General features: G+C 55.2%; 1 long non-coding RNA gene across 1 annotated transcript; it reads left to right on the forward strand.

Annotated features, from left to right (window-relative positions):
- The first annotated feature begins 130 nt into the window (after positions 1–130).
- On the forward strand, positions 131–22,737 carry LOC145514128 (uncharacterized). Its single transcript, XR_014059850.1, has 4 exons — positions 131–242; positions 7,768–7,879; positions 15,406–15,517; positions 19,704–22,737. It is a non-coding gene; the product is annotated as an uncharacterized LOC145514128 (long non-coding RNA).
- The last annotated feature ends 1,502 nt before the right edge of the window (positions 22,738–24,239 follow it).

A 24,239-nucleotide genomic window follows, 5' to 3' on the forward strand; every position in this document is an offset into this window, starting at 1 on the left:
AGCCAGGGGAAGACGAGCTCTCGTCCTGCTGGGGTAGGGGAAGGGGTGGGGCCGGGGGAGGTCAGGCTCCAGCAGTGGGAGGGGCTTGAGGTCCGCCTGCGGCAGTTGGTGACCTTCCTGCTCCCCTCAGGGCAGAGCCGCCGGCCTGAGAATGAGGGCGCTGCTGAGCCCAGGGGCTGGGATGGCCCGTTGCTGCTGTGGTCCCAGAGCTCCACCCGAGACCTGAGGGAGGCCGTCTGCCCGTGAGTCCTCTCCCGCTTGTCTGTCAGCTTGTTTGAAGCATGCTGGGTTTTCTGCCCAGCTGGCTAAGGGGAGTCCCTGGAAATGCAAGGGTGTGGGTTTTGGCAGACTTCAGGGAAGACATGCCAGATGAGCCTGGGAGACTCCAGCTTAATCTGGATTCAGGAGATATCTCTTCGGGCCAGCTAGTAATTGTAGGATAAGCCTAATGAGTCTTCACAGGATGAAGAGAGTAACGTGCCAAGGTAGCAATCGATGTCCTCCTTCGAGAGGATGAAGCTGGTGCTCAGAGAAGGGGGGAACTTGGCCACAGCAAGGAGGTGTGCACCCAGACAGAACCCCCAGATCCGGCCATTTGAGCTCAGGGAGGCCACTGGTGTGGCTTGTCCCTGTGGCAGGGGCCGAGGCACGCAGCCCACCCTGATTCCTGCGGGGGCCTGACTTGGGAAGTGCCATCTGGTAGCTTTGAGACTCACCAAACCAAATTGCACTGGAGAGAGGAAGGACACCTTCCTTCATCCACCCCCCACCCCCGCCGGATTCCCACATACCCTGACCCCATTCTCTGGATTTCGGAGCCATTTCCAGAGTCCCGCTCATATGACCTCATTCGAAGTGCGCTGTGGACGAGCTGCCATCTGCAGCTGCTACCACAGCAGCCAAGGGCTTTAGCTCCCGAGTACCTCCCTTCCTTTGGAACTTGGGGGCCCTCTACTCCCCACTTGCACACCACAGACCTTTGCTGAGGATTGTGGGGACCCTCACTCAGTTTGCAGCACGTTGTAGCCATCCCTGTCCTCTCAATACCTCCCTTGCAACTCAGCTTGTGAGCTCCTTTGGAGCAGCGTGGCCCACCTGGCTGCAACGGAAGAGACACAGCTGACAGGGAAACAACAGCTTAGATCTGACAGCCGGAAAGCTCTGTCAAAAGGGACCTCCCTCTTCACACCGTAGAGGCTGTAGGAGCCGCCAGGGTTTGGGAACCAGTGCTGGGGCCAAAATGACTCCACAGCTGTTTTCCTTCCTGGGGAGGGTTCTGGCTCCAGTGGGAATGGCTCAAGTCTCCTAAGGTTCTGAAAGCCCACTGTGTGCAGATTCACGGTACACAGAGAGGAGAAGGTGGAGTCCTGCCCTGGAGGTGGGCACAGCTCACGGATGAGCCAGGCAGGCAGGCAGGCAGGCAGGGCATGAGAACACCTGAGCTGCCTTCATGAGTGAATGGTGTGGGGGCAGAGGAAGAGAAGCCGGTCTGCTCCCTCATGTGGTGCCCAGGGCAGGTTGTCCCCAGAGGAAACCCTTACGACGGTGAGGACTATCACTGCTGTTTCCCAAGGGGTTCCGTCGGTGCGTGTCTTCCCCGGAGCGGTCAGGCCGTCTCTAAAGTACACTGGCCATGGGCATTGCCTCTCCTTGGAACTTCCCATGTGTTTCTCTTTTTTATGGAACAGTGATTTTTTAGAGGGGTTCTGGGCCACAAGGTTGTTGGGTCATTTTCTAGCCTTCTGTCGTGAAGAACGCTTTCCTGGGCGTTGGGGTGGTTTGTTGTTCCAGCTCCCTTTCTTGGCTTCTTTTGGGAGCTGGTGCAACAAGAGGAGCTCAGCCTCTGCCTTCTGGGTGAGATGTCACCCTTCAAACAGCAATGCCTGCCTGGAGATAATGATGGCATTTGCCAAAAGGGCTTCGTTTGGCACATGATATCTTGAAAGGACGTACACCGTCCTTTCAGCTATCAAAGGCTAGTTCAAATGACATACAAATGAGAACTCTCCAATGGAGTCTTACAGTAGGTGGAGAGTCCGAAAAAAACTCCTTCAGTCATTTCACTGAGAGTCATTGATTGGGGACACCAAGAATATAGGAAGGAATGCAGAAAGAAAAGATGAAATTGTGTTCAGGATCGGGGGGAGGGATGAACAGGGCGTGCTTGCCTTGAATCCAGGCTTTGTTGGGGGGTGGGGCATAAAGATCGAACGGGTCTGAAACTACAAATTGGGATGGTAACACAGTATCACCAGAGTTACACAACAGTGTTCCCAAATTGCAACAATGATGAAAAAGTTTACTAATCCCAACTTAACCAAGAGAAATACAGGAAACCATACACAAAATAAAACATCACCAGAAAGGTGGAAACAAACCAAATGCAAAGCAGTTCAGGGGAAAGGAACTCCATGTCCCCTGGGGGCAGACCGAGTTGCCGGCGTCCACGGTGAGCAGACAGGGATGGAGGCTGCAGAGCCGACCGCTCCCCTGGACATGGTGTTTCCGGCAAGGGCTCTGGGTCTCTGCCCAGAGCGGGGGCTCGTTCTTCCTGCAGGGGCGAGTGAGTCATCGTCGGCGTCTGGGTGTTGCGCGGGAGCCAGGGCAGGCTCTCCCTGCCGAGGCGGTGACTCTTCCTCTGCCTCGGGTTCTCCTGCCAAAGCCCGAGCAGGTACAGGTGCACGTGGAGGTGGAGGTTCTGGCTGAGGGGGTGGGACATCAGTGCCTGGGGCTGGGGGCCCTGCAGGCACGGAGATCCGATCTGCCCGGTGTGCTGGCCAGTACCCAGCTGGCCTGGTGTCTCTGTGAGGGCAAGTCTCGGATCTCCATCTGGCCTCGGTGGATCCCTGGGTCCTGCACCTGGAGCCACCACCTCTGTAGGGACAGGTCTGGGAAGTAGAGCCTGGTTCCAGTTGGAGGCCAGTGCTAGAGCTGGGGGAGAAGCAAAGTTTGCCCACAGGCCAGCCTTGGCATGTGCGTATCCCGGGACAGAAAGCTTCCAAGAGATTCCCAAAGAATACCCAGGGTCGGATGTCTTTTGGGACTGAAGTGTGCAAGATGGGGGTGGGGGTGTGAGGCCAGCGCTTGCTGCAGGCCCAGCAGCATCTTTCGGGGACTCGTCCGTGTGTAGCTCAGCACCCCCTCCCCACACACTCCCGTGCACCAGCCCCAGCGTCCTCACCTCTGTGCTCTGGCGTGCTGGGCTCCAGGTCCTCCTGCTGCCTCAGAGGCCGGGGTTCTCGGGACTCTGGGTCGGAGCCGGGTGTGCTGAGCTCCGTGGCCGCCTCAGACTGGGCCGCCGGGTGTATCCTGGGCGGTGTCTCGGCAGCAGGCCTTCCCCGCCTCCGCTTCGCCCCCGGTGGGGCTGATGCCTCCGTGGGCACGCTCACCTGGAGCCTGCACTGGGCCTCACGGGCGGGGGGGTGGTGCTCCGACCCCTCCCTCCGGGAGGTGGACGGGGTGTCCCCGTCCTCGGCCTCATCACGTGGGAAGCTCTGCAACGACAGTGACCGTCAGCCAGCCGTGCTGGGAGTTTTCCGAGCTGGGCCTGTCCAGTGGAGCCGCTGCTTCTGCCTGCTCGAACTTCTCTTCCCAGAAGGGTCAGAGACGTGTGTCTGCTCAGATCCCCACCCGGGAGGAAAGAGACCCACCTGAGGGTGTGAGGTCAGCCTGGGCGGCCGGCGCTGCCCGCACTCTCCCCATCCCACCCAGCCTGCTCTCCCCTGGGGTGTGGACACAACTTGTCCGCAGGCTTCTGACCCCACATCCGCCTGGGCTTCCTTGAGGGAGACACACCCCGAGAAACCCGCATCCACACACACAGGCAAAGGACCCGGTGTTTCCGGGTGGCATGGGAGAGGTGGCCTGGCCCCGCCTGGGGCTCCCCGTGTTACCTTTCTGTTTCTCCGGGCAAAGGGCCAGAGGCCTCTCGGGGGTGCCCTGAGCCAACGTCGACAGGGTGCCCACGCACACTGCCTGTGAGCTCTCCTGAGGCCCCGGCCTCTGGGCAGGGGCAAACAGCAGAACATCCTGGCAGCAAGTGATCTGGCTGGGGGCTCCTCTCCGCTCTGGAGGCCTGGATACCCGGGTTGCGGGTTCTGTTGGGTTCTGTTGCCGGCAGGTGACATCATTTCCTGGGGTTCGTGCTGAGGTCCCTTCCCCAAAACTTCGCAAGGGAATCTCTGGGTTTCTGACTGCTCGACCACCCCCCTTAGGCCATGTGCAGGCACAGTGACAGCCACACAGCCCAGCCCACAGCCCTGGGGAGGCCTGGGTGCAGCCAGGGCCTGAGCTCCGAGGACCCCGCTGCTCTCAGACCAGGCTCCTTCTTCTCGTAAGTGGTGTGGCCCTGGACAAGCATATGCCCCTCAGGGTTTCCCCGGTCTCTCCATCTGCAGAGTGGGGGTCATTCTCCCATCTGTTTCCTAGGTCTGTCGGCCTACGAGCAGCTCCATGCCTTTCCACCTGGGGCTGATATCACGTGGAGTTTGTGCGCTGAGACTTCAGAAAGAAAGACTCCATCCAGGGCTGACACAGCACAGAATGGGGCAGAACGAGGCCTGGATGCGCCGTGGTACCCAGGAAAAGGCACTCCCCCTCCTGACTGTTTGGAGACCCCGCATGCAAGTTGGAGGACCGAAAGGAAGACTCGAAGGTCTCCCTCTCTGATAGAAAAGAGTAGCCAACTTTCTGGTCCTCTGTTTCCATTGAGATTCTGTTCAAGTGTCCCAGCTCGGCTTCTGCGGGTGGCTGAGCTTCTAATGGCTCCCTGCGTTCTTGTCTTTTCCTCTCCAAACCTTCCGTCCGTTTCCCCCTTCTGGGGTGGATGGGCGCTGTCATTGCTTCTACCTTCGAGACAGATTGATGAAAAGTCTGGACCATCGACTCCTTTCCTCTCTTTGGTTCCGTGTCTCTCTCTGGCTGTGTCCCTCTCTTTTCCTTTCTCGATTCAGTCTGTGTCTTCCTCTTTCTCTCTCGTGTGTGGATGGATGGATGCTAGGAATGCACATGTATATGATTAGATGAGGGTTATGTTTTAGGGATAGGTTAGAGGGAGAGAAAGGCTTTAGGTCGGAGTTGGTCATGGGGGAAGGGTCAAGGGTGGTGGTGGTGTTTCTTGGAATCTGAGTGCTGTGCATTCTTCGTCTCTTTCCATATGAACCCCTTCTCAGATACACCACTTGCAAGGAGTCTCTCATGTTCCGTTTCCTATCTTTTGCATTTGTGAATGCTTAGCTTCTCTGTTGTGAAGAGGTTCCATTGGATGGAAACCCATTGGTGTACTTGGTTTCCCTCTTTCCCTTACTTGAAGAGACCCATTTCTACCTCCGCCCAGCAAATGGCAAGGAGACTCTGATGTTAAGGAGCCTTTGACCTACGCTTCTTTCTAGCTATCTCATGACATCAGTCTTTAGGGTGAGGTTTTTCCCCGATATTGAGGTGGTGTGAGATCAAAACCAATAGCGTTCTTCAGATGTAGCTGTCTGGTTTTCCCATGGACATTGATTGAAGAGGCTTTCTTGTTCCCATTTGGATATTCTCCCCTTCTGTGTCAGAGATGAGTTGACCTTGGATGCCGGGGTTTGTTTCTGGACCCTCAACTTTATTCCATCGATCTGGATCTGTGTGTGTTGTTGTATTCCCAATAGCATACTGTCCTGCTGCTGCCGCTGCGGCTAAGTCACTTCAGTCGTGTCTGACTCTGCGCGACCCCATGGCCTGCAGCCTACCAGGCTCCTCCGTCCAGGGCATTTTCCAGGCAAGAGTACTGGAGTGGGTCGCCATCGCCTTCTCCGATACTCTCCTGAGGATCCTAGTTTGGTCGTCTAATTTCCTTTCACACAACCTTGGACGTCCGTATCGGGGCTTTTTCGTCGGATTGTATTGACAATTTAGGCTCTTTTCTGTTTCCGTAACCCCTTTTGCAATTCTTTGTTCGGTGCGAACATGCATTGGCATTTTGGGAGGAATAGCATCGAAGCTGTGGATTGCCTTGTGGGGCTGTGACATCATTTTCCCAATAGGAATTCTTTCAAGCCCTGAGCACAGCTTCTCTTTCCAGTGATTGGTGTGGGCTTGATCTTCTTTCTTCCATCTCTCGCCGTTTTGTGAGAACAGGTCCTTCCTTCCCTTCTGGGTTAGATGGACTCGTGGGTATCACTTCAGTGAATGGCATTGTCAGTGGGGGTGATAATTCCCTTCTCATTGGAAGACTTTGCGGTGAGTATTAGAAGTGCAAGTGATTTCTCTTCCCCTTCCTCCCTGTCCATCTCTCAGAGCCACCGGGAAACAGAGGCCTCATCCAGGGTCACACAGGCCTGAGGGAGTGCAACCAGACTGTTGTTTCTTCAGGCCCTCAGTGCTGGACATCATCCGGGATACTCTGTGTGTGTCTTCCTCAGTCTGGCGTCCCTTCAGACCTTTCCCTAGTTTTCACAGGCTTGTTGTGTTGGTGTTCTTTGTCTGTTTGGAGACACGTCCTTGAGAAGCTTTGTGTTTCCACTCATTCGTCTCGCGATGTATGACCTGTCTTTTGCTTTTGTAATGAGGTCTTTCCCACGGTAGATATCTTTGATTTTGCAAAGTCCACTGTATTCTCTGGGTTGTTTTGTGGACTGCCTTTTAGTTTTGTGTGTGAAGACTCAAAGCACGTGTCCGGTTTCTGCTCATTGTTCTTCTAGATTTGTGACAAGTTTTCATGGAAACTTTGTCTAGGGATAACTGGAAGTGAACTCGGTGTAAGGTGTCAAGTCTCCATCTCCATTCATGTCATGCCCTGCAGTTTCCAATTCCCTGTTCCTGAGTGGTTTTGGAGACCTTGTGGGAAGTTTGGTTGCATCGGAGTTTGCATTTCCACCTTGAGTAGATTCACACTGTTCTGCCCTCAGGGACACTGTCAAGGGGGAGTGAGGAGCAGCCTGCACTTGCAGCAGTGACCACACGGTGGGGCGAGTGCTGCTGTTCCCTCTGGGAGCCCCAGGCCACAGGCATCCCAGTGAGGAGCCAGCTCTGTGCTCAGCTGAAAGGAGTTAGTCTCTCAGGAGCCTCTGAGCCCTTGCCTTTGGATCACCCAGGGTGGGCATTTACTGTGACAGAAAAAAATTGCCCTGAATTCCATGGACGGAAGAGCCTGGCTGTGTAGAGTTCGTGAGTTGCCGTGAATCAGACACAACTGAGGACACAAAAACTCAATAGACTAAAACACTTTTTGGGGGTGGGGGGAGTGAAAGGGGGTGATGTGGGGTTTTTTGTCTTATATAATAGCCAAGGGAAATCTAGTTTAAACCTAAATTCACATAGATGGGAAAGGTATAGCTCTCCGTCACCCTATTAAAAAAAAAAAAAAAACGACTTAACTTTTCTGAAAGTTTATTTAGTAGCTTCCTTGAGCAGTTCATTGTGAAGCATTTTTTTTTTTTTCTGTGACATTGGCCTCATTAAAAAGTACGGTTTGCGTTTACTGGATAATTTTGTTCATTGGTTTGTTAGGGAATCTTGGTAATATTTGAGTTTCCTGGGGAGCATGGTCACATGACCTGGCCCTGGCCAATCGGTGCGTTCCACCTCCCTGGCCACTGTGATTGGCTCCGGACTGGGGCAGTGCCCAATCGGGGCCCAGGGCCGGGCCTCACGTTGGAAGCCAGGGGAAGACGAGCTCTCGTCCTGCTGGGGTAGGGGAAGGGGTGGGGCCGGGGGAGGTCAGGCTCCAGCAGTGGGAGGGGCTTGAGGTCCGCCTGCGGCAGTTGGTGACCTTCCTGCTCCCCTCAGGGCAGAGCCGCCGGCCTGAGAATGAGGGCGCTGCTGAGCCCAGGGGCTGGGATGGCCCGTTGCTGCTGTGGTCCCAGAGCTCCACCCGAGACCTGAGGGAGGCCGTCTGCCCGTGAGTCCTCTCCCGCTTGTCTGTCAGCTTGTTTGAAGCATGCTGGGTTTTCTGCCCAGCTGGCTAAGGGGAGTCCCTGGAAATGCAAGGGTGTGGGTTTTGGCAGACTTCAGGGAAGACATGCCAGATGAGCCTGGGAGACTCCAGCTTAATCTGGATTCAGGAGATATCTCTTCGGGCCAGCTAGTAATTGTAGGATAAGCCTAATGAGTCTTCACAGGATGAAGAGAGTAACGTGCCAAGGTAGCAATCGATGTCCTCCTTCGAGAGGATGAAGCTGGTGCTCAGAGAAGGGGGGAACTTGGCCACAGCAAGGAGGTGTGCACCCAGACAGAACCCCCAGATCCGGCCATTTGAGCTCAGGGAGGCCACTGGTGTGGCTTGTCCCTGTGGCAGGGGCCGAGGCACGCAGCCCACCCTGATTCCTGCGGGGGCCTGACTTGGGAAGTGCCATCTGGTAGCTTTGAGACTCACCAAACCAAATTGCACTGGAGAGAGGAAGGACACCTTCCTTCATCCACCCCCCACCCCCGCCGGATTCCCACATACCCTGACCCCATTCTCTGGATTTCGGAGCCATTTCCAGAGTCCCGCTCATATGACCTCATTCGAAGTGCGCTGTGGACGAGCTGCCATCTGCAGCTGCTACCACAGCAGCCAAGGGCTTTAGCTCCCGAGTACCTCCCTTCCTTTGGAACTTGGGGGCCCTCTACTCCCCACTTGCACACCACAGACCTTTGCTGAGGATTGTGGGGACCCTCACTCAGTTTGCAGCACGTTGTAGCCATCCCTGTCCTCTCAATACCTCCCTTGCAACTCAGCTTGTGAGCTCCTTTGGAGCAGCGTGGCCCACCTGGCTGCAACGGAAGAGACACAGCTGACAGGGAAACAACAGCTTAGATCTGACAGCCGGAAAGCTCTGTCAAAAGGGACCTCCCTCATCACACCGTAGAGGCTGTAGGAGCCGCCAGGGTTTGGGAACCAGTGCTGGGGCCAAAATGACTCCACAGCTGTTTTCCTTCCTGGGGAGGGTTCTGGCTCCAGTGGGAATGGCTCAAGTCTCCTAAGGTTCTGAAAGCCCACTGTGTGCAGATTCACGGTACACAGAGAGGAGAAGGTGGAGTCCTGCCCTGGAGGTGGGCACAGCTCACGGATGAGCCAGGCAGGCAGGCAGGCAGGCAGGGCATGAGAACACCTGAGCTGCCTTCATGAGTGAATGGTGTGGGGGCAGAGGAAGAGAAGCCGGTCTGCTCCCTCATGTGGTGCCCAGGGCAGGTTGTCCCCAGAGGAAACCCTTACGACGGTGAGGACTATCACTGCTGTTTCCCAAGGGGTTCCGTCGGTGCGTGTCTTCCCCGGAGCGGTCAGGCCGTCTCTAAAGTACACTGGCCATGGGCATTGCCTCTCCTTGGAACTTCCCATGTGTTTCTCTTTTTTATGGAACAGTGATTTTTTAGAGGGGTTCTGGGCCACAAGGTTGTTGGGTCATTTTCTAGCCTTCTGTCGTGAAGAACGCTTTCCTGGGCGTTGGGGTGGTTTGTTGTTCCAGCTCCCTTTCTTGGCTTCTTTTGGGAGCTGGTGCAACAAGAGGAGCTCAGCCTCTGCCTTCTGGCTGAGATGTCACCCTTCAAACAGCAATGCCTGCCTGGAGATAATGATGGCATTTGCCAAAAGGGCTTCGTTTGGCACATGATATCTTGAAAGGACGTACACCGTCCTTTCAGCTATCAAAGGCTAGTTCAAATGACATACAAATGAGAACTCTCCAATGGAGTCTTACAGTAGGTGGAGAGTCCGAAAAAAACTCCTTCAGTCATTTCACCGAGAGTCATTGATTGGGGACACCAAGAATATAGGAAGGAATGCAGAAAGAAAAGATGAAATTGTGTTCAGGATCGGGGGGAGGGATGAACAGGGCGTGCTTGCCTTGAATCCAGGCTTTGTTGGGGGGTGGGGCATAAAGATCGAACGGGTCTGAAACTACAAATTGGGATGGTAACACAGTATCACCAGAGTTACACAACAGTGTTCCCAAATTGCAACAATGATGAAAAAGTTTACTAATCCCAACTTAACCAAGAGAAATACAGGAAACCATACACAAAATAAAACATCACCAGAAAGGTGGAAACAAACCAAATGCAAAGCAGTTCAGGGGAAAGGAACTCCATGTCCCCTGGGGGCAGACCGAGTTGCCGGCGTCCACGGTGAGCAGACAGGGATGGAGGCTGCAGAGCCGACCGCTCCCCTGGACGTGGTGTTTCCGGCAAGGGCTCTGGGTCTCTGCCCAGAGCGGGGGCTCGTTCTTCCTGCAGGGGCGAGTGAGTCATCGTCGGCGTCTGGGTGTTGCGCGGGAGCCAGGGCAGGCTCTCCCTGCCGAGGCGGTGACTCCTCCTCTGCCTCGGGTTCTCCTGCCAAAGCCCGAGCAGGTACAGGTGCACGTGGAGGTGGAGGTTCTGGCTGAGGGGGTGGGACATCAGTGCCTGGCGCTGGGGGCCCTGCAGGCACGGAGATCCGATCTGCCCGGTGTGCTGGCCAGTACCCAGCTGGCCTGGTGTCTCTGCAAGGGCAAGTCTCGGTTCTCCATCTGGCCTCGGTGGATCGCTGGGTCCTGCACCTGGAGCCACCACCTCTGTAGGGACAGGTCTGGGAAGTAGAGCCTGGTTCCAGTTGGAGGCCAGTGCTAGAGCTGGGGGAGAAGCAAAGTTTGCCCACAGGCCAGCCTTGGCATGTGCGTATCCCGGGACAGAAAGCTTCCAAGAGATTCCCAAAGAATACCCAGGGTCGGATGTCTTTTGGGACTGAAGTGTGCAAGATGGGGGTGGGGGTGTGAGGCCAGCGCTTGCTGCAGGCCCAGCAGCATCTTTCGGGGACTCGTCCGTGTGTAGCTCAGCACCCCCTCCCCACACACTCCCGTGCACCAGCCCCAGCGTCCTCACCTCTGTGCTCTGGCGTGCTGGGCTCCAGGTCCTCCTGCTGCCTCAGAGGCCGGGGTTCTCGGGACTCTGGGTCGGAGCCGGGTGTGCTGAGCTCCGTGGCAGCCTCAGACTGGCCCGCCGGGTGTATCCTGGGCGGTGTCTCGGCAGCAGGCCTTCCCCGCCTCCGCTTCGCCCCCGGTGGGGCTGATGCCTCCGTGGGCATGCTCACCTGGAGCCTGCACTGGGCCTCACGGGCGGGGGGGTGGTGCTCCGACCCCTCCCTCCGGGAGGTGGACGGGGTGTCCCCGTCCTCGGCCTCATCACGTGGGAAGCTCTGCAACGACAGTGACCGTCAGCCAGCCGTGCTGGGAGTTTTCCGAGCTGGGCCTGGCCAGTGGAGCCGCTGCTTCTGCCTGCTCGAACTTCTCTTCCCAGAAGGGTCAGAGACGTGTGTCTGCTCAGATCCCCACCCGGGAGGAAAGAGACCCACCTGAGGGTGTGAGGTCAGCCTGGGCGGCCGGCGCTGCCCGCACTCTCCCCATCCCACCCAGCCTGCTCTCCCCTGGGGTGTGGACACAACTTGTCCGCAGGCTTCTGACCCCACATCCGCCTGGGCTTCCTTGAGGGAGACACACCCCGAGAAACCCGCATCCACACACACAGGCAAAGGACCCGGTGTTTCCGGGTGGCATGTGAGAGGTGGCCTGGCCCCGCCTGGGGCTCCCCGTGTTACCTTTCTGTTTCTCCGGGCAAAGGGCCAGAGGCCTCTCAGGGGTGCCCTGAGCCAACGTCGACAGGGTGCCCACGCACACTGCCTGTGAGCTCTCCTGAGGCCCCGGCCTCTGGGCAGGGGCAAACAGCAGAACATCCTGGCAGCAAGTGATCTGGCTGGGGGCTCCTCTCCGCTCTGGAGGCCTGGATACCCGGGTTGCGGGTTCTGTTGGGTTCTGTTGCCGGCAGGTGACATCATTTCCTGGGGTTCGTGCTGAGGTCCCTTCCCCAAAACTTCGCAAGGGAATCTCTGGGTTTCTGACTGCTCGACCACCCCCCTTAGGCCATGTGCAGGCACAGTGACAGCCACACAGCCCAGCCCACAGCCCTGGGGAGGCCTGGGTGCAGCCAGGGCCTGAGCTCCGAGGACCCCGCTGCTCTCAGACCAGGCTCCTTCTTCTCATAAGTGGTGTGGCCCTGGACAAGCATATGCCCCTCAGGGTTTCCCCGGTCTCTCCATCTGCAGAGTGGGGGTCATTCTCCCATCTGTTTCCTAGGTCTGTCGACCTACGAGCAGCTCCATGCCTTTCCACCTGGGGCTGATATCACGTGGAGCTTGTGCGCTGAGACTTCAGAAAGAAAGACTCCATCCAGGGCTGACACAGCACAGAATGGGGCAGAACGAGGCCTGGATGCGCCGTGGTACCCAGGAAAAGGCACTCCCCCTCCTGACTGTTTGGAGACCCCGCATGCAAGTTGGAGGACCGAAAGGAAGACTCGAAGGTCTCCCTCTCTGATAGAAAAGAGTAGCCAACTTTCTGGTCCTCTGTTTCCATTGAGATTCTGTTCAAGTGTCCCAGCTCGGCTTCTGCGGGTGGCTGAGCTTCTAATGGCTCCCTGCGTTCTTGTCTTTTCCTCTCCAAACCTTCCGTCCGTTTCCCCCTTCTGGGGTGGATGGGCGCTGTCATTGCTTCTACCTTCGAGACAGATTGATGAAAAGTCTGGACCATCGACTCCTTTCCTCTCTTTGGTTCCGTGTCTCTCTCTGGCTGTGTCCCTCTCTTTTCCTTTCTCGATTCAGTCTGTGTCTTCCTCTTTCTCTCTCGTGTGTGGATGGATGGATGCTAGGAATGCACATGTATATGATTAGATGAGGGTTATGTTTTAGGGATAGGTTAGAGGGAGAGAAAGGCTTTAGGTCGGAGTTGGTCATGGGGGAAGGGTCAAGGGTGGTGGTGGTGTTTCTTGGAATCTGAGTGCTGTGCATTCTTCGTCTCTTTCCATATGAACCCCTTCTCAGATACACCACTTGCAAGGAGTCTCTCATGTTCCGTTTCCTATCTTTTGCATTTGTGAATGCTTAGCTTCTCTGTTGTGAAGAGGTTCCATTGGATGGAAACCCATTGGTGTACTTGGTTTCCCTCTTTCCCTTACTTGAAGAGACCCATTTCTACCTCCGCCCAGCAAATGGCAAGGAGACTCTGATGTTAAGGAGCCTTTGACCTACGCTTCTTTCTAGCTATCTCATGACATCAGTCTTTAGGGTGAGGTTTTTCCCCGATATTGAGGTGGTGTGAGATCAAAACCAATAGCGTTCTTCAGATGTAGCTGTCTGGTTTTCCCATGGACATTGATTGAAGAGGCTTTCTTGTTCCCATTTGGATATTCTCCCCTTCTGTGTCAGAGATGAGTTGACCTTGGATGCCAGGGTTTGTTTCTGGACCCTCAACTTTATTCCATCGATCTGGATCTGTGTGTGTTGTTGTATTCCCAATAGCATACTGTCCTGCTGCTGCCGCTGCGGCTAAGTCACTTCAGTCGTGTCTGACTCTGCGCGACCCCATGGCCTGCAGCCTACCAGGCTCCTCCGTCCAGGGCATTTTCCAGGCAAGAGTACTGGAGTGGGTCGCCATCGCCTTCTCCGATACTCTCCTGAGGATCCTAGTTTGGTCGTCTAATTTCCTTTCACACAACCTTGGACGTCCGTATCGGGGCTTTTTCGTCGGATTGTATTGACAATTTAGGCTCTTTTCTGTTTCCGTAACCCCTTTTGCAATTCTTTGTTCGGTGCGAACATGCATTGGCATTTTGGGAGGAATAGCATCGAAGCTGTGGATTGCCTTGTGGGGCTGTGACATCATTTTCCCAATAGGAATTCTTTCAAGCCCTGAGCACAGCTTCTCTTTCCAGTGATTGGTGTGGGCTTGATCTTCTTTCTTCCATCTCTCGCCGTTTTGTGAGAACAGGTCCTTCCTTCCCTTCTGGGTTAGATGGACTCGTGGGTATCACTTCAGTGAATGGCATTGTCAGTGGGGGTGATAATTCCCTTCTCATTGGAAGACTTTGCTGTGAGTATTAGAAGTGCAAGTGATTTCTCTTCCCCTTCCTCCCTGTCCATCTCTCAGAGCCACCGGGAAACAGAGGCCTCATCCAGGGTCACACAGGCCTGAGGGAGTGCAACTAGACTGTTGTTTCTTCAGGCCCTCAGTGCTGGACATCATCCGGGATACTCTGTGTGTGTCTTCCTCAGTCTGGCGTCCCTTCAGACCTTTCCCTAGTTTTCACAGGCTTGTTGTGTTGGTGTTCTTTGTCTGTTTGGAGACACGTCCTTGAGAAGCTTTGTGTTTCCACTCATTCGTCTCGCGATGTATGACCTGTCTTTTGCTTTTGTAATGAGGTCTTTCCCACGGTAGATATCTTTGATTTTGCAAAGTCCACTGTATTCTCTGGGTTGTTTTGTGGACTGCCTTTTAGTTTTGTGTGTGAAGACTCAAAGCACGTGTCCGGTTTCTGCTCATTGTTCTTCTAGATTTGTGACAAGTTTTCATGGAAACTTTGTCTAGGGATAACTGGAAGTGAACTCGGTGTAAGGTGTCAAGTCTCCATCTCCATTCATGTCATGCCCTGCAGTTTCCAATTCCCTGTTCCTGAGTGGTTTTGGAGACCTTGTGGGAAGTTTGGTTGCATCGGAGTTTGCATTTCCACCTTGAGTAGATTCACACTGTTCTGCCCTCAGGGACACTGTCAAGGGGGAGTGAGGAGCAGCCTGCACTTGCAGCAGTGACCACACGGTGGGGCGAGTGCTACTGTTCCCTCTGGGAGCCCCAGGCCACAGGCATCCCAGTGAGGAGCCAGCTCTATGCTCAGCTGAAAGGAGTTAGTCTCTCAGGAGCCTCTGAGCCCTTGCCTTTGGATCACCCAGGGTGGGCATTTACTGTGACAGAAAAAGATTGCCCTGAATTCCATGGACGGAAGAGCCTGGCTGTGTAGAGTTCGTGAGTTGCCGTGAATCAGACACAACTGAGGACACAAAAACTCAATAGACTAAAACACTTTTTGGGGTTGGGGGGAGTGAAAGGGGGTGATGTGGGGTTTTTTGTCTTATATAATAGCCAAGGGAAATCTAGTTTAAACCTAAATTCACATAGATGGGAAAGGTATAGCTCTCCGTCACCCTATTAAAAAAAAAAAAAAAACGACTTAACTTTTCTGAAAGTTTATTTAGTAGCTTCCTTGAGCAGTTCATTGTGAAGCATTTTTTTTTTTTTTCTGTGACATTGGCCTCATTAAAAAGTACGGTTTGCGTTTACTGGATAATTTTGTTCATTGGTTTGTTAGGGAATCTTGGTAATATTTGAGTTTCCTGGGGAGCATGGCCACATGACCTGGCCCTGGCCAATCGGTGCGTTCCACCTCCCTGGCCACTGTGATTGGCTCCGGACTGGGGCAGTGCCCAATCGGGGCCCAGGGCCGGGCCTCACGTTGGAAGCCAGGGGAAGACGAGCTCTCGTCCTGCTGGGGTAGGGGAAGGGGTGGGGCCGGGGGAGGTCAGGCTCCAGCAGTGGGAGGGGCTTGAGGTCCGCCTGTGGCAGTTGGTGACCTTCCTGCTCCCCTCAGGGCAGAGCCGCCGGCCTGAGAATGAGGGCGCTGCTGAGTCCAGGGGCTGGGATGGCCCGTTGCTGCTGTGGTCCCAGAGCTCCACCCGAGACCTGAGGGAGGCCGTCTGCCCGTGAGTCCTCTCCCGCTTGTCTGTCAGCTTGTTTGAAGCATGCTGGGTTTTCTGCCCAGCTGGCTAAGGGGAGTCCCTGGAAATGCAAGGGTGTGGGTTTTGGCAGACTTCAGGGAAGACATGCCAGATGAGCCTGGGAGACTCCAGCTTAATCTGGATTCAGGAGATATCTCTTCGGGCCAGCTAGTAATTGTAGGATAAGCCTAATGAGTCTTCACAGGATGAAGAGAGTAACGTGCCAAGGTAGCAATCGATGTCCTCCTTCGAGAGGATGAAGCTGGTGCTCAGAGAAGGGGGGAACTTGGCCACAGCAAGGAGGTGTGCACCCAGACAGAACCCCCAGATCCGGCCATTTGAGCTCAGGGAGGCCACTGGTGTGGCTTGTCCCTGTGGCAGGGGCCGAGGCACGCAGCCCACCCTGATTCCTGCGGGGGCCTGACTTGGGAAGTGCCATCTGGTAGCTTTGAGACTCACCAAACCAAATTGCACTGGAGAGAGGAAGGACACCTTCCTTCATCCACCCCCCACCCCCGCCGGATTCCCACATACCCTGACCCCATTCTCTGGATTTCGGAGCCATTTCCAGAGTCCCGCTCATATGACCTCATTCGAAGTGCGCTGTGGACGAGCTGCCATCTGCAGCTGCTACCACAGCAGCCAAGGGCTTTAGCTCCCGAGTACCTCCCTTTCTTTGGAACTTGGGGGCCCTCTACTCCCCACTTGCACACCACAGACCTTTGCTGAGGATTGCGGGGACCCTCACTCAGTTTGCAGCACGTTGTAGCCATCCCTGTCCTCTCAATACCTCCCTTGCAACTCAGCTTGTGAGCTCCTTTGGAGCAGCGTGGCCCACCTGGCTGCAACGGAAGAGACACAGCTGACAGGGAAACAACAGCTTAGATCTGACAGCCGGAAAGCTCTGTCAAAAGGGACCTCCCTCTTCACACCGTAGAGGCTGTAGGAGCCGCCAGGGTTTGGGAACCAGTGCTGGGGCCAAAATGACTCCAGAGCTGTTTTCCTTCCTGGGGAGGGTTCTGGCTCCAGTGGGAATGGCTCAAGTCTCCTAAGGTTCTGAAAGCCCACTGTGTGCAGATTCACGGTACACAGAGAGGAGAAGGTGGAGTCCTGCCCTGGAGGTGGGCACAGCTCACGGATGAGCCAGGCAGGCAGGCAGGCAGGCAGGGCATGAGAACACCTGAGCTGCCTTCATGAGTGAATGGTGTGGGGGCAGAGGAAGAGAAGCCGGTCTGCTCCCTCATGTGGTGCCCAGGGCAGGTTGTCCCCAGAGGAAACCCTTACGACGGTGAGGACTATCACTGCTGTTTCCCAAGGGGTTCCGTCGGTGCGTGTCTTCCCCGGAGCGGTCAGGCCGTCTCTAAAGTACACTGGCCATGGGCATTGCCTCTCCTTGGAACTTCCCATGTGTTTCTCTTTTTTATGGAACAGTGATTTTTTAGAGGGGTTCTGGGCCACAAGGTTGTTGGGTCATTTTCTAGCCTTCTGTCGTGAAGAACGCTTTCCTGGGCGTTGGGGTGGTTTGTTGTTCCAGCTCCCTTTCTTGGCTTCTTTTGGGAGCTGGTGCAACAAGAGGAGCTCAGCCTCTGCCTTCTGGCTGAGATGTCACCCTTCAAACAGCAATGCCTGCCTGGAGATAATGATGGCATTTGCCAAAAGGGCTTCGTTTGGCACATGATATCTTGAAAGGACGTACACCGTCCTTTCAGCTATCAAAGGCTAGTTCAAATGACATACAAATGAGAACTCTCCAATGGAGTCTTACAGTAGGTGGAGAGTCCGAAAAAAACTCCTTCAGTCATTTCACTGAGAGTCATTGATTGGGGACACCAAGAATATAGGAAGGAATGCAGAAAGAAAAGATGAAATTGTGTTCAGGATCGGGGGGAGGGATGAACAGGGCGTGCTTGCCTTGAATCCAGGCTTTGTTGGGGGGTGGGGCATAAAGATCGAACGGGTCTGAAACTACAAATTGGGATGGTAACACAGTATCACCAGAGTTACACAACAGTGTTCCCAAATTGCAACAATGATGAAAAAGTTTACTAATCCCAACTTAACCAAGAGAAATACAGGAAACCATACACAAAATAAAACATCACCAGAAAGGTGGAAACAAACCAAATGCAAAGCAGTTCAGGGGAAAGGAACTCTATGTCCCCTGGGGGCAGACCGAGTTGCCGGCGTCCACGGTGAGCAGACAGGGATGGAGGCTGCAGAGCCGACCGCTCCCCTGGACGTGGTGTTTCCGGCAAGGGCTCTGGGTCTCTGCCCAGAGCGGGGGCTCGTTCTTCCTGCAGGGGCGAGTGAGTCATCGTCGGCGTCTGGGTGTTGCGCGGGAGCCAGGGCAGGCTCTCCCTGCCGAGGCGGTGACTCCTCCTCTGCCTCGGGTTCTCCTGCCAAAGCCCGAGCAGGTACAGGTGCACGTGGAGGTGGAGGTTCTGGCTGAGGGGGTGGGACATCAGTGCCTGGCGCTGGGGGCCCTGCAGGCACGGAGATCCGATCTGCCCGGTGTGCTGGCCAGTACCCAGCTGGCCTGGTGTCTCTGCGAGGGCAAGTCTCGGTTCTCCATCTGGCCTCGGTGGATCGCTGGGTCCTGCACCTGGAGCCACCACCTCTGTAGGGACAGGTCTGGGAAGTAGAGCCTGGTTCCAGTTGGAGGCCAGTGCTAGAGCTGGGGGAGAAGCAAAGTTTGCCCACAGGCCAGCCTTGGCATGTGCGTATCCCGGGACAGAAAGCTTCCAAGAGATTCCCAAAGAATACCCAGGGTCGGATGTCTTTTGGGACTGAAGTGTGCAAGATGGGGGTGGGGGTGTGAGGCCAGCGCTTGCTGCAGGCCCAGCAGCATCTTTCGGGGACTCGTCCGTGTGTAGCTCAGCACCCCCTCCCCACACACTCCCGTGCACCAGCCCCAGCGTCCTCACCTCTGTGCTCTGGCGTGCTGGGCTCCAGGTCCTCCTGCTGCCTCAGAGGCCGGGGTTCTCGGGACTCTGGGTCGGAGCCGGGTGTGCTGAGCTCCGTGGCAGCCTCAGACTGGGCCGCCGGGTGTATCCTGGGCGGTGTCTCGGCAGCAGGCCTTCCCCGCCTCCGCTTCGCCCCCGGTGGGGCTGATGCCTCCGTGGGCACGCTCACCTGGAGCCTGCACTGGGCCTCACGGGCGGGGGGGTGGTGCTCCGACCCCTCCCTCCGGGAGGTGGACGGGGTGTCCCCGTCCTCGGCCTCATCACGTGGGAAGCTCTGCAACGACAGTGACCGTCAGCCAGCCGTGCTGGGAGTTTTCCGAGCTGGGCCTGGCCAGTGGAGCCGCTGCTTCTGCCTGCTCGAACTTCTCTTCCCAGAAGGGTCAGAGACGTGTGTCTGCTCAGATCCCCACCCGGGAGGAAAGAGACCCACCTGAGGGTGTGAGGTCAGCCTGGGCGGCCGGCGCTGCCCGCACTCTCCCCATCCCACCCAGCCTGCTCTCCCCTGGGGTGTGGACACAACTTGTCTGCAGGCTTCTGACCCCACATCCGCCTGGGCTTCCTTGAGGGAGACACACCCCGAGAAACCCGCATCCACACACACAGGCAAAGGACCCGGTGTTTCCGGGTGGCATGGGAGAGGTGGCCTGGCCCCGCCTGGGGCTCCCCGTGTTACCTTTCTGTTTCTCCGGGCAAAGGGCCAGAGGCCTCTCGGGGGTGCCCTGAGCCAACGTCGACAGGGTGCCCACGCACACTGCCTGTGAGCTCTCCTGAGGCCCCGGCCTCTGGGCAGGGGCAAACAGCAGAACATCCTGGCAGCAAGTGATCTGGCTGGGGGCTCCTCTCCGCTCTGGAGGCCTGGATACCCGGGTTGCGGGTTCTGTTGGGTTCTGTTGCCGGCAGGTGACATCATTTCCTGGGGTTCGTGCTGAGGTCCCTTCCCCAAAACTTCGCAAGGGAATCTCTGGGTTTCTGACTGCTCGACCACCCCCCTTAGGCCATGTGCAGGCACAGTGACAGCCACACAGCCCAGCCCACAGCCCTGGGGAGGCCTGGGTGCAGCCAGGGCCTGAGCTCCGAGGACCCCGCTGCTCTCAGACCAGGCTCCTTCTTCTCATAAGTGGTGTGGCCCTGGACAAGCATATGCCCCTCAGGGTTTCCCCGGTCTCTCCATCTGCAGAGTGGGGGTCATTCTCCCATCTGTTTCCTAGGTCTGTCGGCCTACGAGCAGCTCCATGCCTTTCCACCTGGGGCTGATATCACGTGGAGCTTGTGCGCTGAGACTTCAGAAAGAAAGACTCCATCCAGGGCTGACACAGCACAGAATGGGGCAGAACGAGGCCTGGATGCGCCGTGGTACCCAGGAAAAGGCACTCCCCCTCCTGACTGTTTGGAGACCCCGCATGCAAGTTGGAGGACCGAAAGGAAGACTCGAAGGTCTCCCTCTCTGATAGAAAAGAGTAGCCAACTTTCTGGTCCTCTGTTTCCATTGAGATTCTGTTCAAGTGTCCCAGCTCGGCTTCTGCGGGTGGCTGAGCTTCTAATGGCTCCCTGCGTTCTTGTCTTTTCCTCTCCAAACCTTCCGTCCGTTTCCCCCTTCTGGGGTGGATGGGCGCTGTCATTGCTTCTACCTTCGAGACAGATTGATGAAAAGTCTGGACCATCGACTCCTTTCCTCTCTTTGGTTCCGTGTCTCTCTCTGGCTGTGTCCCTCTCTTTTCCTTTCTCGATTCAGTCTGTGTCTTCCTCTTTCTCTCTCGTGTGTGGATGGATGGATGCTAGGAATGCACATGTATATGATTAGATGAGGGTTATGTTTTAGGGATAGGTTAGAGGGAGAGAAAGGCTTTAGGTCGGAGTTGGTCATGGGGGAAGGGTCAAGGGTGGTGGTGGTGTTTCTTGGAATCTGAGTGCTGTGCATTCTTCGTCTCTTTCCATATGAACCCCTTCTCAGATACACCACTTGCAAGGAGTCTCTCATGTTCCGTTTCCTATCTTTTGCATTTGTGAATGCTTAGCTTCTCTGTTGTGAAGAGGTTCCATTGGATGGAAACCCATTGGTGTACTTGGTTTCCCTCTTTCCCTTACTTGAAGAGACCCATTTCTACCTCCGCCCAGCAAATGGCAAGGAGACTCTGATGTTAAGGAGCCTTTGACCTACGCTTCTTTCTAGCTATCTCATGACATCAGTCTTTAGGGTGAGGTTTTTCCCCGATATTGAGGTGGTGTGAGATCAAAACCAATAGCGTTCTTCAGATGTAGCTGTCTGGTTTTCCCATGGACATTGATTGAAGAGGCTTTCTTGTTCCCATTTGGATATTCTCCCCTTCTGTGTCAGAGATGAGTTGACCTTGGATGCCGGGGTTTGTTTCTGGACCCTCAACTTTATTCCATCGATCTGGATCTGTGTGTGTTGTTGTATTCCCAATAGCATACTGTCCTGCTGCTGCCGCTGCGGCTAAGTCACTTCAGTCGTGTCTGACTCTGCGCGACCCCATGGCCTGCAGCCTACCAGGCTCCTCCGTCCAGGGCATTTTCCAGGCAAGAGTACTGGAGTGGGTCGCCATCGCCTTCTCCGATACTCTCCTGAGGATCCTAGTTTGGTCGTCTAATTTCCTTTCACACAACCTTGGACGTCCGTATCGGGGCTTTTTCGTCGGATTGTATTGACAATTTAGGCTCTTTTCTGTTTCCGTAACCCCTTTTGCAATTCTTTGTTCGGTGCGAACATGCATTGGCATTTTGGGAGGAATAGCATCGAAGCTGTGGATTGCCTTGTGGGGCTGTGACATCATTTTCCCAATAGGAATTCTTTCAAGCCCTGAGCACAGCTTCTCTTTCCAGTGATTGGTGTGGGCTTGATCTTCTTTCTTCCATCTCTCGCCGTTTTGTGAGAACAGGTCCTTCCTTCCCTTCTGGGTTAGATGGACTCGTGGGTATCACTTCAGTGAATGGCATTGTCAGTGGGGGTGATAATTCCCTTCTCATTGGAAGACTTTGCTGTGAGTATTAGAAGTGCAAGTGATTTCTCTTCCCCTTCCTCCCTGTCCATCTCTCAGAGCCACCGGGAAACAGAGGCCTCATCCAGGGTCACACAGGCCTGAGGGAGTGCAACCAGACTGTTGTTTCTTCAGGCCCTCAGTGCTGGACATCATCCGGGATACTCTGTGTGTGTCTTCCTCAGTCTGGCGTCCCTTCAGACCTTTCCCTAGTTTTCACAGGCTTGTTGTGTTGGTGTTCTTTGTCTGTTTGGAGACACGTCCTTGAGAAGCTTTGTGTTTCCACTCATTCGTCTCGCGATGTATGACCTGTCTTTTGCTTTTGTAATGAGGTCTTTCCCACGGTAGATACCTTTGATTTTGCAAAGTCCAGTGTATTCTCTGGGTTGTTTTGTGGACTGCCTTTTAGTTTTGTGTGTGAAGACTCAAAGCACGTGTCCAGTTTCTGCTCATTGTTCTTCTAGATTTGTGACAAGTTTTCATGGAAACTTTGTCTAGGGATAACTGGAAGTGAACTCGGTGTAAGGTGTCAAGTCTCCATCTCCATTCATGTCATGCCCTGCAGTTTCCAATTCCCTGTTCCTGAGTGGTTTTGGAGACCTTGTGGGAAGTTTGGTTGCATCGGAGTTTGCATTTCCACCTTGAGTAGATTCACACTGTTCTGCCCTCAGGGACACTGTCAAGGGGGAGTGAGGAGCAGCCTGCACTTGCAGCAGTGACCACACGGTGGGGCGAGTGCTGCTGTTCCCTCTGGGAGCCCCAGGCCACAGGCATCCCAGTGAGGAGCCAGCTCTGTGCTCAGCTGAAAGGAGTTAGTCTCTCAGGAGCCTCTGAGCCCTTGCCTTTGGATCACCCAGGGTGGGCATTTACTGTGACAGAAAAAAATTGCCCTGAATTCCATGGACGGAAGAGCCTGGCTGTGTAGAGTTCGTGAGTTGCCGTGAATCAGACACAACTGAGGACACAAAAACTCAATAGACTAAAAGACTTTTTGGGGGTGGGGGGAGTGAAAGGGGGTGATGTGGGGTTTTTTGTCTTATATAATAGCCAAGGGAAATCTAGTTTAAACCTAAATTCACATAGATGGGAAAGGTATAGCTCTCCGTCACCCTATTAAAAAAAAAAAAAAAAACGACTTAACTTTTCTGAAAGTTTATTTAGTAGCTTCCTTGAGCAGTTCATTGTGAAGCATTTTTTTTTTTTTTCTGTGACATTGGCCTCATTAAAAAGTACGGTTTGCGTTTACTGGATAATTTTGTTCATTGGTTTGTTAGGGAATCTTGGTAATATCTGAGTTTCCTGGGGAGCATGGTCACATGACCTGGCCCTGGCCAATCGGTGCGTTCCACCTCCCTGGCCACTGTGATTGGCTCCGGACTGGGGCAGTGCCCAATCGGGGCCCAGGGCCGGGCCTCACGTTGGAAGCCAGGGGAAGACGAGCTCTCGTCCTGCTGGGGTAGGGGAAGGGGTGGGGCCGGGGGAGGTCAGGCTCCAGCAGTGGGAGGGGCTTGAGGTCCGCCTGCGGCAGTTGGTGACCTTCCTGCTCCCCTCAGGGCAGAGCCGCCGGCCTGAGAATGAGGGCGCTGCTGAGCCCAGGGGCTGGGATGGCCCGTTGCTGCTGTGGTCCCAGAGCTCCACCCGAGACCTGAGGGAGGCCGTCTGCCCGTGAGTCCTCTCCCGCTTGTCTGTCAGCTTGTTTGAAGCATGCTGGGTTTTCTGCCCAGCTGGCTAAGGGGAGTCCCTGGAAATGCAAGGGTGTGGGTTTTGGCAGACTTCAGGGAAGACATGCCAGATGAGCCTGGGAGACTCCAGCTTAATCTGGATTCAGGAGATATCTCTTCGGGCCAGCTAGTAATTGTAGGATAAGCCTAATGAGTCTTCACAGGATGAAGAGAGTAACGTGCCAAGGTAGCAATCGATGTCCTCCTTCGAGAGGATGAAGCTGGTGCTCAGAGAAGGGGGGAACTTGGCCACAGCAAGGAGGTGTGCACCCAGACAGAACCCCCAGATCCGGCCATTTGAGCTCAGGGAGGCCACTGGTGTGGCTTGTCCCTGTGGCAGGGGCCGAGGCACGCAGCCCACCCTGATTCCTGCGGGGGCCTGACTTGGGAAGTGCCATCTGGTAGCTTTGAGACTCACCAAACCAAATTGCACTGGAGAGAGGAAGGACACCTTCCTTCATCCACCCCCCACCCCCGCCGGATTCCCACATACCCTGACCCCATTCTCTGGATTTCGGAGCCATTTCCAGAGTCCCGCTCATATGACCTCATTCGAAGTGCGCTGTGGACGAGCTGCCATCTGCAGCTGCTACCACAGCAGCCAAGGGCTTTAGCTCCCGAGTACCTCCCTTCCTTTGGAACTTGGGGGCCCTCTACTCCCCACTTGCACACCACAGACCTTTGCTGAGGATTGTGGGGACCCTCACTCAGTTTGCAGCACGTTGTAGCCATCCCTGTCCTCTCAATACCTCCCTTGCAACTCAGCTTGTGAGCTCCTTTGGAGCAGCGTGGCCCACCTGGCTGCAACGGAAGAGACACAGCTGACAGGGAAACAACAGCTTAGATCTGACAGCCGGAAAGCTCTGTCAAAAGGGACCTCCCTCTTCACACCGTAGAGGCTGTAGGAGCCGCCAGGGTTTGGGAACCAGTGCTGGGGCCAAAATGACTCCACAGCTGTTTTCCTTCCTGGGGAGGGTTCTGGCTCCAGTGGGAATGGCTCAAGTCTCCTAAGGTTCTGAAAGCCCAC

The sequence above is a fragment of the Giraffa tippelskirchi genome, chromosome 7 (assembly GCF_054371585.1).
Source record: "Giraffa tippelskirchi isolate mGirTip1 chromosome 7, T2T-mGirTip1v1.2.pri, whole genome shotgun sequence".
NCBI lineage: Eukaryota > Metazoa > Chordata > Mammalia > Artiodactyla > Giraffidae > Giraffa > Giraffa tippelskirchi.